This window comes from Lagenorhynchus albirostris, chromosome 16 (assembly GCF_949774975.1).
Source record: "Lagenorhynchus albirostris chromosome 16, mLagAlb1.1, whole genome shotgun sequence".
NCBI lineage: Eukaryota > Metazoa > Chordata > Mammalia > Artiodactyla > Delphinidae > Lagenorhynchus > Lagenorhynchus albirostris.
The window spans coordinates 1,574,552-1,584,336 of NC_083110.1; the positions used below are offsets into that span (position 1 = coordinate 1,574,552).

Genomic DNA, 9,785 nt, shown 5'->3' on the forward strand with positions numbered 1-9,785 from the left:
CCTAGGGCCTGGCAAATAGAAAGGACTCCAGTGCTTGTGGAAAGGACAAACGATCAGAGTCAGCTGTGTCCCCAAGTACCTGGATATCAAGCCTATCCACTGCAAGACGCCTGTTTTGCAAAGTCTCCCGAAAGGTGGTTATCTGATCCCACTCAGTCCCTTCCTGTCTGGGAGGGAGTTCCGTAATTCCTAGAGCTCACTTTCAAATGATATCACCAAGATGGCGAAGTAGGGAGACCCCGGCCTCCATCCCCCGACTCCCAACAAAGATCAACAATTAGCTACCCACAGAGAAAAACAGCTCTGGGAGAACTCGGGGGTCCACTTCAGAAACTTCAGCCGCTCAGTGGAACAAAACCCTGAAAATAATCACACAGAAAGGGAAGAACAGCTTCCTCTTGTCTGCATCACCCCATCCCCCAGGCCAGCACTGCTCAGCACCAAGAGGGAGCTCCCCAGCTAGAAAGAGTTCTCCTCCCCAGGAAAGGCGGGGGTGTGAGCAACTAGCTTCCCCAGCCTTTTGGGGCACCGCGCAAGGGACCTGTTCAGTTTCATCCCGCCTAGAGACCAGCAAAGCAAAGTGTCAGCCGTGTAGCTGGAACAACCATGGTTCCTAGTGCCCTGCTCCGCAGAGGAGCCCGCCAGCTCTCAGTAGTTATCACCCCATGGGTACTCCCATTCCTGGGCACCTGCTGCCTGAGTCCCTCCCCATTCTCCCCGGCCCCGCCAGAGCCCAGGATCTGCAGCTACATAGGTGCAAGATGCCCGCCTAGGCCCCTGCGGCTGACCCCCGTTGCCGGGTGCACAGTGTGGCCAGCCCCTCCCAGCTGTGCACCTGCACACCCCCCAAGCTGATCCCCGTCACCAACCTCCACTGTTGTGTACACACCTGTGGGGAGATTCTGCAGCTCTAGGAAAGTACACCACCTGCCAGGGCCCCCGCAGCTGCTGTGGGCCCACGCTTGGCCCAAGCCCTTGCGACTGGCCCTGTTCCCCACCACTACGTGTGAGTCTGCGACCAGCCCCTGCCACTACACAGGCACCTGCAGCTGGTCTCCACAGCCAGGTGTGTGCACACCTCCAACTGTGGCCATCACTGCTTCCTGCCCTGTGCCTGAGCAGCTGAACCTGGAGGTACCACTGAGGAACCCACCAGTCCTTGCAGCCACTGCAGAGCCCGCACAGTGCTTGCCAAGAACCACACAGTTGATGCTGTGACCCTCAGTTGCCTGAGCCAATGGCACAGTATCCCTCCCACCCAGACTACCCCGGACCCTGCACTTGGAACCCCGCACCACTAGGCCTGGGATCCCAGCACACTCCGGCATGCCCCCGCCTGCAGGTGAAGGTCTTTCCTTATACCAAAGTCAGCCCGTAAAGTCTGGAAGAGATAGCTGCTGCTTCAAGTGCACAGGTACCTATTAACAGCAAGACGGCAGGGATCACAAAGCATCAGGGAATCGTGAGACCACCAAAGGAACACGGCAGACTTCCAGTAACTCTCCCCAAAGCAATGGGGACGCATGAGTTGGCCAACAAAGAATTCAAAATAATTGTTCCAAAAATGCTCAGAGAGCTACAAGAGAACACAGATAAAACAAAATCAGGAGAACAAAACGAGAAGTTCAACAAAGAGATAGAAAACATAAAAGAGAACCAAACAGACATTTTGGAGCTGAAGAATACAACGACTGAACCAAAGAACTGAATACAGAGCTTCAAGAGCAACGGAAGAAAGAAACAGTGAGCTTGAAGACATAGCATTGGAAATTATTCAAACAGAGAAGCAAAGCGGGGCGGGGTGGGGGGGGGAAGAATGAAAAGCCTCCAGGACTTACAGGACACCGTTAAGAGACAGTCTGCACATCACTGGAGCCCCAGGAGGAGGAGAGAGGGAGGGAGAGCGGGAAGCTTGTTTAAAGAAATGATGGCTGAGAACTTCCCAAACCTTGGGAGGCGTTTGGAGTCCAAGTTCCAGTCCACAACTCTCTTTCCAAGACACATGGTAATGAAACTGTCTAAAATCGTAACTCTCAGAGCAGCCTCTTCGTTTGCGACTGTTGACGTCAGTGCCTAGTTACCCAGTTGTCTTGTTTTACATTCTAGGGTTAAGAGCCTTGCTGTTTAGGTTGCAGGTTTTGTTGTTTGGACCAGTATTTCTTGGGAATGCTGTCTGTGAACTCTTAGTTGGCCTCTTGGTACCTGACGGTACAGCCTGTGGGCAAGCAGCCGTCCAGACTGCTGTGCTGTCCGTGTGCACTGACCGGTCACTTGAGGCTGTGAGAAGCAATAGAACAGACGATTTGTCGATAAACGTCTGCTTTCAGGGCTAGGCCTGCTCAGCTGTCCAAGACTTGTAGGATGGGCCATAAGTGCCTGGGGTGGAATGTGTCGAATCTCTCAATTCTGTGAATTACACACACTCTGTTACAGTTGACAGGTCCTCACACTGAAGCAGAAGCCAGAGCTATGAAAACTCAGTAACTGCCTTTTCGAAGCCGTAGGAGAGGAGTGGCAAATAATAGATTTCCTCCTCTAATTTTAAGATGAAATGATTTCACCTGAAGCTTTTAAATTTGGTTTTCTATTTAGGTTGTTTATACATGTTTTTAACCTGATTCTTCAAACTTTAGCCCTATCTGAGCCGTGAGAAATACACTTCTGCACTTGGAGAAATCCAGTACCCAAGTGCTGCGTTGCTTGTTCAATGTGTCTCCGATCAAAGTATAGGATTTCATGCCCCCTTTTCTTTTCTTCTTTTAAAAGAAAACATAGTTTATTGAGAAATTACTGGAGAATTTTTGTTTAACAGATTCCTCATTTTTAATCCTGTCATTTGAAATGTCTATCGTAAAGCCTCGAAGGGGCAACAACTTAAAGGTGTTCTCACTTTTAACATCTGATTTAACCTTCAAAATAGCCCTTTGCGGTGGCTCAGCGTACAGGGGCCCGAGATGCAGACGCCAGGGCTGCCACTCCCAGGAAGTGGACGGCAGGCCCCGGGGGACGGCCCTGTGGTCTCCACAGCAAGGCACAGTAGGACAAGGCACCGGGATTTCTGTTGAGTGGCACCTTTTTTTCTTCAGACTTCATGGAAATTTCAGACACACGTGTTTACTGGAATTTCAAGCACTATAAAGCGTTCTCATTTTAACTGGTAAGAGTATTTTCCATGTTTAACATACCTTTAGTGCCAAGTTGTTGGAGGTGGGAAATAAGTTGATTTCATCACTGTGAAACCATGCTTTGATTTCAAAAGAAAAGAAAAAGAAACTGCAAGCTTGATAACTTCTTTTTGTCCCTGCGTTCGGTACACTGAAAACATTATCAGTTAAAAATGCATGACTGAAAATGCGTGCCAGCTGCTTTCCGAATGCTTGTCGCAGTCGTTTTGTATTTGGTGCCTAAGGCTGTGCCGAAGTCGCTTGTGAGTCGGGTATTTCTCTGTGAAGGTGAGGCAGTGCCTGGGGGCCTGAGCCGTGGCTGCCGCCCTTCGCCCGCAGGAGGGTGGTCTCTGCCTGACGGCCCTCGCCCAGCAGCAGCTAATGTCTGCAGTTACCATGGCAACACTCCTGTGCTGTCTGCCAATAAACTCCTGAGCCGGCTGGCCCTCGTCTGTGCTGCTTCTTTTCTCTGTTTATTTGACTGAGTCCTTGAACAAGCATAGAAGAAAAATGTCCTTAGGTACTCGGATTTTTTTACTTGATCTGCAACTATCCGATTACTGTACTCTGGCCTTCCTGCCTTCCTCTTTTTGTTTCCAGCAGTAATGTTGGCTTTAAGCGCTAGCCCGTGACTTCAGACTTTTACCCAATGGAGTTACGTTTGGGGATCCATGTAGCGGCCTCGGCCTTAGGCCGGGTCTGGTGTTTGTCTCCGGGGATGTCGCGGTGAGATGGTGTCTCACCCGTTGTCAGAGCCGTTCTCACAGGGTGACGCCACACAGCAGAGCACTCGGCTGGGCGTGGGTACGAGTCGAGTCCACGGAAAACGTCGTAGAAAGCACAGCGGGCAGCGCCGGGATCCATCCACAAGGGAGGGGTGTTTGGTGCCAGGCCGGGGCCCCCAGCAAGGCGGGCTGTTGGAGGGGGCTCTTGGCAGGAAGCAGGCATTTGCTCCTGACCCCCAGGATTCCTCTCAAGGAGCAGAAGGCAGCACAGAGACAGAAGAGCCTCCAGTTCCCTTGAAATCCTCAAGTGAAACAGGCTGTCTGTCTCGGGCCCTAGTCAACACCTAGGTCATAAAACCAGTAAAAGACGGATTAATGGCGATGTTAGCTGTCACAAGCAGTCACTCTTAACTGGTTCACACTACCAGTCACAGTCAACACGGCCAGTGTTTGGGGTTTAAGTTGAAGCCACACTCACAGCAAGATCCCAGGCAGCAGGCGTGGTGTCCCCTGCCCGTGAGCCACCAGGCTTCCTGAACCTGTGCAGGCGTGAGCAGAGAGCGTTGGCTGGGTCTTCCAGATGCTCAGGGCTGCCCACACTTCCCTTTCCTCATTCCCCACCACCGTAGGAGCTCCGATGGGGGCAGCGTGCGGATGTGCCCCGTCTGCCCGGGATGCTGCGCTGTGGTCACCTCCCTGGGCCCACGTGGGTATGTGGGGAAACGCTTAGGAGTGGAATTGCCAAGTCAAAGATGTGCTCCTTTTTAAAAGCCGTAAAGCCAAACTGCCCTCCAGAGAACTTGTGCCAATTTACCTTCCCACTAATAGTGCAGGAGGCCCAAACTTAAATCCATGCTGTACGTAAGAAGAAGCCATTTTTTAAAAAATTATGGTTTATATTTTGTATTATTAAATTTTAACCTTTGCCATACATACTGTGGCAGTCATGAAGAAGGTGTCCTTTAATCTATAAACAGCAGTCACAGGCTACAGGAGCACTGTTGTTATGAAGGGCACACCGCGGGCATCCCTGGGAAATCAGTCCTGCTGTGGAGGAAAGTGGAACAGAGTCTATGTGTCCCAATCAGAACACATGGAAAAGCCAGCAGCCTGGCTCACCTAAGGAAGCCCTGGTCCTTCTGAAAAACTCGATAAGCTTCTATTGTTGGTGTAATCAAGTTCAAATTTTATTCCTAGGAAAGGTTAGTTTTTTTGGTGGAAATTCAGGATTTACACCTCACTATCCAAAAATCTACGTGTTTTGAATATGGTGAGGTTCAAAGTACCCTTCCAGCCCCGTTCAGGCCCAGGAGGGAGGGGCTACAATTGCGGGCCCTACAGGCCCCTAGCTGGCTCTGCCGTCAGCCTAGCTTAACCACACACAGCTTGGAGTTTTCAGGGGGAGACATACCTTCACAGAGTGGGTATTCAGTTTGGGGGTTTTTTTTTTTTCCTGTTTTCTCTAGGATTTTTAAAAATAGCTAATACATTCTTACATGTCAAAAATCAAAGCAGTATGGAAGGTCAGCCTGGGGCCTCCTTGCCTCTCCCTCACCCTCTGCTCACCCCACACCTACAATAACCACTGGCTAGTGTGTGTATCCTTCCAGAGTTCCTTGATGTGGACACAGGTATTATTCCTCCTCTCTTCCTCAAACAAAAGGCAACATGTTACACACACTGTCTTTTTCCATCTGTACTGCATCTTGGAGCTCTTGGCACGTCTGGGTACATTGAGAGCTTTCTCCTTCTTATCGAAGGCTGAATAATGTTACATTGTGTGAATATGCCATGTTTTCTTTAACTACTTCCTTGCTGATAAACAATTGGGTCATTTCCAATTCCCTGGTTCTTTTGAGGTAATTCCAAACTACATGATTAATGACAGCATCGTCAACTTCTGTCTTCACCCACATTTCTGTCTCCTTCCTTCATTCATTAGAAAAAGTAACAGCGTTCCTCCCAGTTCAGCCCCTTTCCTATGCAGAGGCAAGAAGCATTTACAAAATTTGACGGAAACGGGAAAAAAAATCCAGCAAGAAATGTGAAAGACCTTTTGATGAAAACCTTATTGAAATAAATATAAGAAGAACTTAATGGAGACATACTCTATTTGGGGATAGAAAGAGTCAATATTATAAAGATGTCAGTCCTCCAAAATTAGTAAGTTCAATGCAGTTTAATAAAATTCCCAAATGGAATGTTAAAATAGAAATCGACAAGCTCATTCTAAAGTTCATATAAAAAAGAAAATTGCCAAGGAAAGCAAAGAACAAGGGCGGGTAGGGAGACTTGCCATACCAAATACTAAAATGCACTGCAAAATTAAGTTAGAACAGTGCTGTGAGCCCAGGTGTAGACCAGCTGATCCACAGAAGAGCAGCGTCTAGAAACTTTCCCTTGTATCTGTGGCAATGTATGAAGAAGCATGATGTGACATTTTACATCACTAAGGGCTCTTCACTGGATGGTGTTAGGGCCTTTTTCTTCCCATTTAATTGAATTTTTTTTAAAAGGTTGGATCCCTAATTCATATTCACCAAAAAAGTTAATTCCAGTTGGATTAAAGATCTAAAAGCAAAAGGTAAGATTTTTTTTAAAGGCATTGGAAGAACATAAGAATTTTTTTATGACCAAAGGGTGAATCTTTCTGTAGGTGACTCAAAATACCCCATAAAGAAAGGGTTTGAGGTTTGACTCTGCAAATTAGCATTTTCTATACAAAAGAAAGCATACAGTCAGCAACGGGCTATGACAAAGCATTTGCAACACGTTTGACACAAGATTGGGGTCAGATAGATAATACAGAGATCCTAGCTAGTTAAACAGACAGATACCCACTGGGGGGTGGGGGTGGGGGAAAGGCAGTGTGCTTTTCTAGTTTTCCCAAAATGATTTTAAGCTTGGCAAAGCACATAAATAGGCCATTCATCAAAGAAATGATGATTGATCAACATGAAAAAGAAGGTAACCCTCACTAAGTCAGTGAAGTGCAAATTCATATAATCACATTTTATTCCTGATATTGCTAACAGTATGGCTTGTTCTTTTTTGTCAAGCTTGCTAGAGGCTTATCAATTTTACTAATCTTTTCAAAGAACCAGCTTTTGGCTTCATTTGCTTTTGTTATCAATTTTATTGATTTCTGCTCTCTTTCCTTCATTCTGGAAGATGTGGGCTTACTTTTGTCTCTTAAGATGGAAGCTTATTGATCTGAGGCCTGCTTTCCTAATATAAGCTCTCAATGCTATAAATTCCTTCTAAGTACTACTTCCTTTAACTGTGCCCACAAATTATAATATATTGTAATTGCATTTTTCTTCCATTTAAAATATCTTCTAATTCCTCTTGAGACCATCTTTTTGGTGGATTATTTATGAGCAGGTTGTTTAATTTCTGACTGATTTGAGATTTTCCTATCTTTACTGATTTCTAGTTTAATTCCATTATAGTCAGAAACATACTTTGTAAGATTTTAAATTTTAGGTTATTTTAATCACCAGGATCTGAACTGTCTTGATGAATGTTCCATGTGAACATGAAAATTTTGTGTTCTGCTTTTGCTGGGGAGTGTTCTATAAATGTCAGTGATTTGGTTAATGGTGTTGTTTAGCTCTTCTGTGTCTTCACCAATCTTTTGTCTACTAGTTCTGTTACCAATAGGCATGTCGATGTCTCTAACTATAATTGTAAATTTGTCTAGTTCTCCTTTCGGGGTCAGATGTTCCTTCATGTATTGCATTTTGCCTCAGGACAGTCTTCTTTGTAGTTTTAGCCTTGTTCCCAGAAGATCAGCATAATCTGCTCTCCATAGCCACTCTGTTTACTTTCGTGGCGCGGCTTTCCCCGTGCACGCAGAGAACCCTTTGTGGGTCTTGCATTCTGTCATTTTGTAGGGATGATATCTGCCATGCTTCCCACAGGAGCCTGCCAGGTTTTAGGAACGTTCACGCGCTCACACTCAATTCACTGTGGGGTCAGACGCTTGTGTTTGGAAGCTCTTGTTAGGTTCTCAGGAAAGATCCACTGCTGTGTCTCCTCCATGACAGCACTCTTCCACCTCTGACCCCAGGTGAGTGGGAGCTTCCCACACATCAAGCAGTCCTTTGACACGAGCTGGGTGTCCTACAGTTCAGCTCAGTGCTGCTGCCTGGAGACAGTGGCAGGTCCCATGGGTTAAGGGCTCAGCCCCACAAGACTGCCCCCCGCCCCAACTTCAGATGCCAGTCACAGGTCCAGGTTGTTACCTGTGCTTCTGACCAACCAGCTGTAAATTGGAAGGTCCCAGGACCCCCTCCCTTGGGTTCAATTAATTTGCTAGAGCAGCTCACAGAAATGAGGAAAACAGTTTACTTACTGGATTACTGCTTTATCATAGAGGATATAACTCAAGAACAGCCAGATGGAAGAGATGCATGGGGCACGGTACAGGGAAAGAGTGCAGTTTACATGCTCTGTGGGTACCACTTTCCTCACATCTCCATCTGTTTGCCACCCTGGAATCTCTGTGAACCCCGTCCTTCTGGGCTTTACAGAGGCTTCATCACATAGGTGTAAGTGATTAAGTCATTGGCCATTGGTGAATGACTCAATCTCCAGCCCCTCTGTCCTCCCCAGAGGTCAGGGATGGGAAAGTTCCAACCCTCTCCTCCCAGTTGGTTTCCCTGGCAACCAGCCCCCATTCTTAGGGGCTGGCCAAAAGTCATCTCAAAAGGTGTGTCGGGAAGGGGCTTGTTATGAATGAAATGACAAGGCACTCCTTTCACCTTTCTGGCTCTGGAGCTGTTTCAGGAACCGAGAACAAAAGACCAAATTCTAGAACTATTGTTCTATTCCCCATGTTCCCAGTTTCCTTTTGGTATCACTTCTCTTCTGTCTGAAGCACATCCTTTGACTATTCCCTTAAAGCAGGTCTCCTGGCTATCAATTCTTAGTTTTCCTGCACATGAGTATATCCTTATTTCTCCCTCATTCCTGAGGGATATTTCACTGGATACAGAATTCTGAGTTGACAGTTCTTTTCTTTCAGCACTTTAAGAAACGTGCCACTTCCTCCTGGCCTCCGTAGTTTCTGATGAAAAAAACGCATGGGCATTTGAATTGTTGTTCCCTTGTAGGTCATCTTTCATTTTTCTCTGGCTGCTTTCAAGATGTCTGTTAGTTTTCAACAGTTTTCTATGTATCTAGGCTTGGATTTCCTGGTTTATCCTGTTTCAGCTTCACTCAGCTTACTTGGGAGGTTTTTAGCCATCATTTCTGCACGTTTTTAAAGCACCACACTCTTCCTCTTATCCTTCTAGGACTCCTATAACACAACCCGGAAACTTTTTCTTCAGCCCTTTTTTCTCTCTGTTGTTCAGACTGGATGATTTGTATTATCTTTATTTTGTCATCTTCAATCTTCTATTGAGTCTATCCAGTAAGGTTTTTTTAATTTCAGTTGGAGTATTTTTCAGTTCTAATATTTTCCTTTAGTTCTCCTATCATCTGTTTCTCTACTGATAATTTCTATTTCAATGCTTATTTCAAGAGGGCGATTTCTCGTTTGAACTTTTCAATAATAGCTTCCGTCAAGCCCGTGAGGGCAGCTACTGATTTTCTTTTTCCATGAGAGCCATTTTCATGGTTTTCATGTGCTGAGTAACCTGGGATTGAACCTTACGCATCTGAATATTACATGATGAGACATGACCAAGTCCTGTGGAGAATGCTGGTTATTTTGTTTTAGCAAGTAATCAACCTATTTAGGCTCAGGCCCCAAGTCCTGTGGGTGTTGGTTCCAACGTCAGTTCAGTCTTCAAAGTTTTGGCAGTGCTATTTGGACCTGCCCCATGTGTACACCATCTTGTGGTCAGTCTGAGACCCGAGGAGGGGTCTGCCCGTCAGGCCAGTCTCA

At 46.4% G+C, this 9,785-nt stretch overlaps 1 protein-coding gene across 2 annotated transcripts in view; it reads left to right on the forward strand.

Moving 5' to 3' along the window:
• RAB4A (RAB4A, member RAS oncogene family) overlaps positions 1-9,785 on the forward strand; it is a 96,527-nt gene that overhangs the window by 56,362 nt on the left and 30,380 nt on the right. The window lies entirely within an intron of this gene.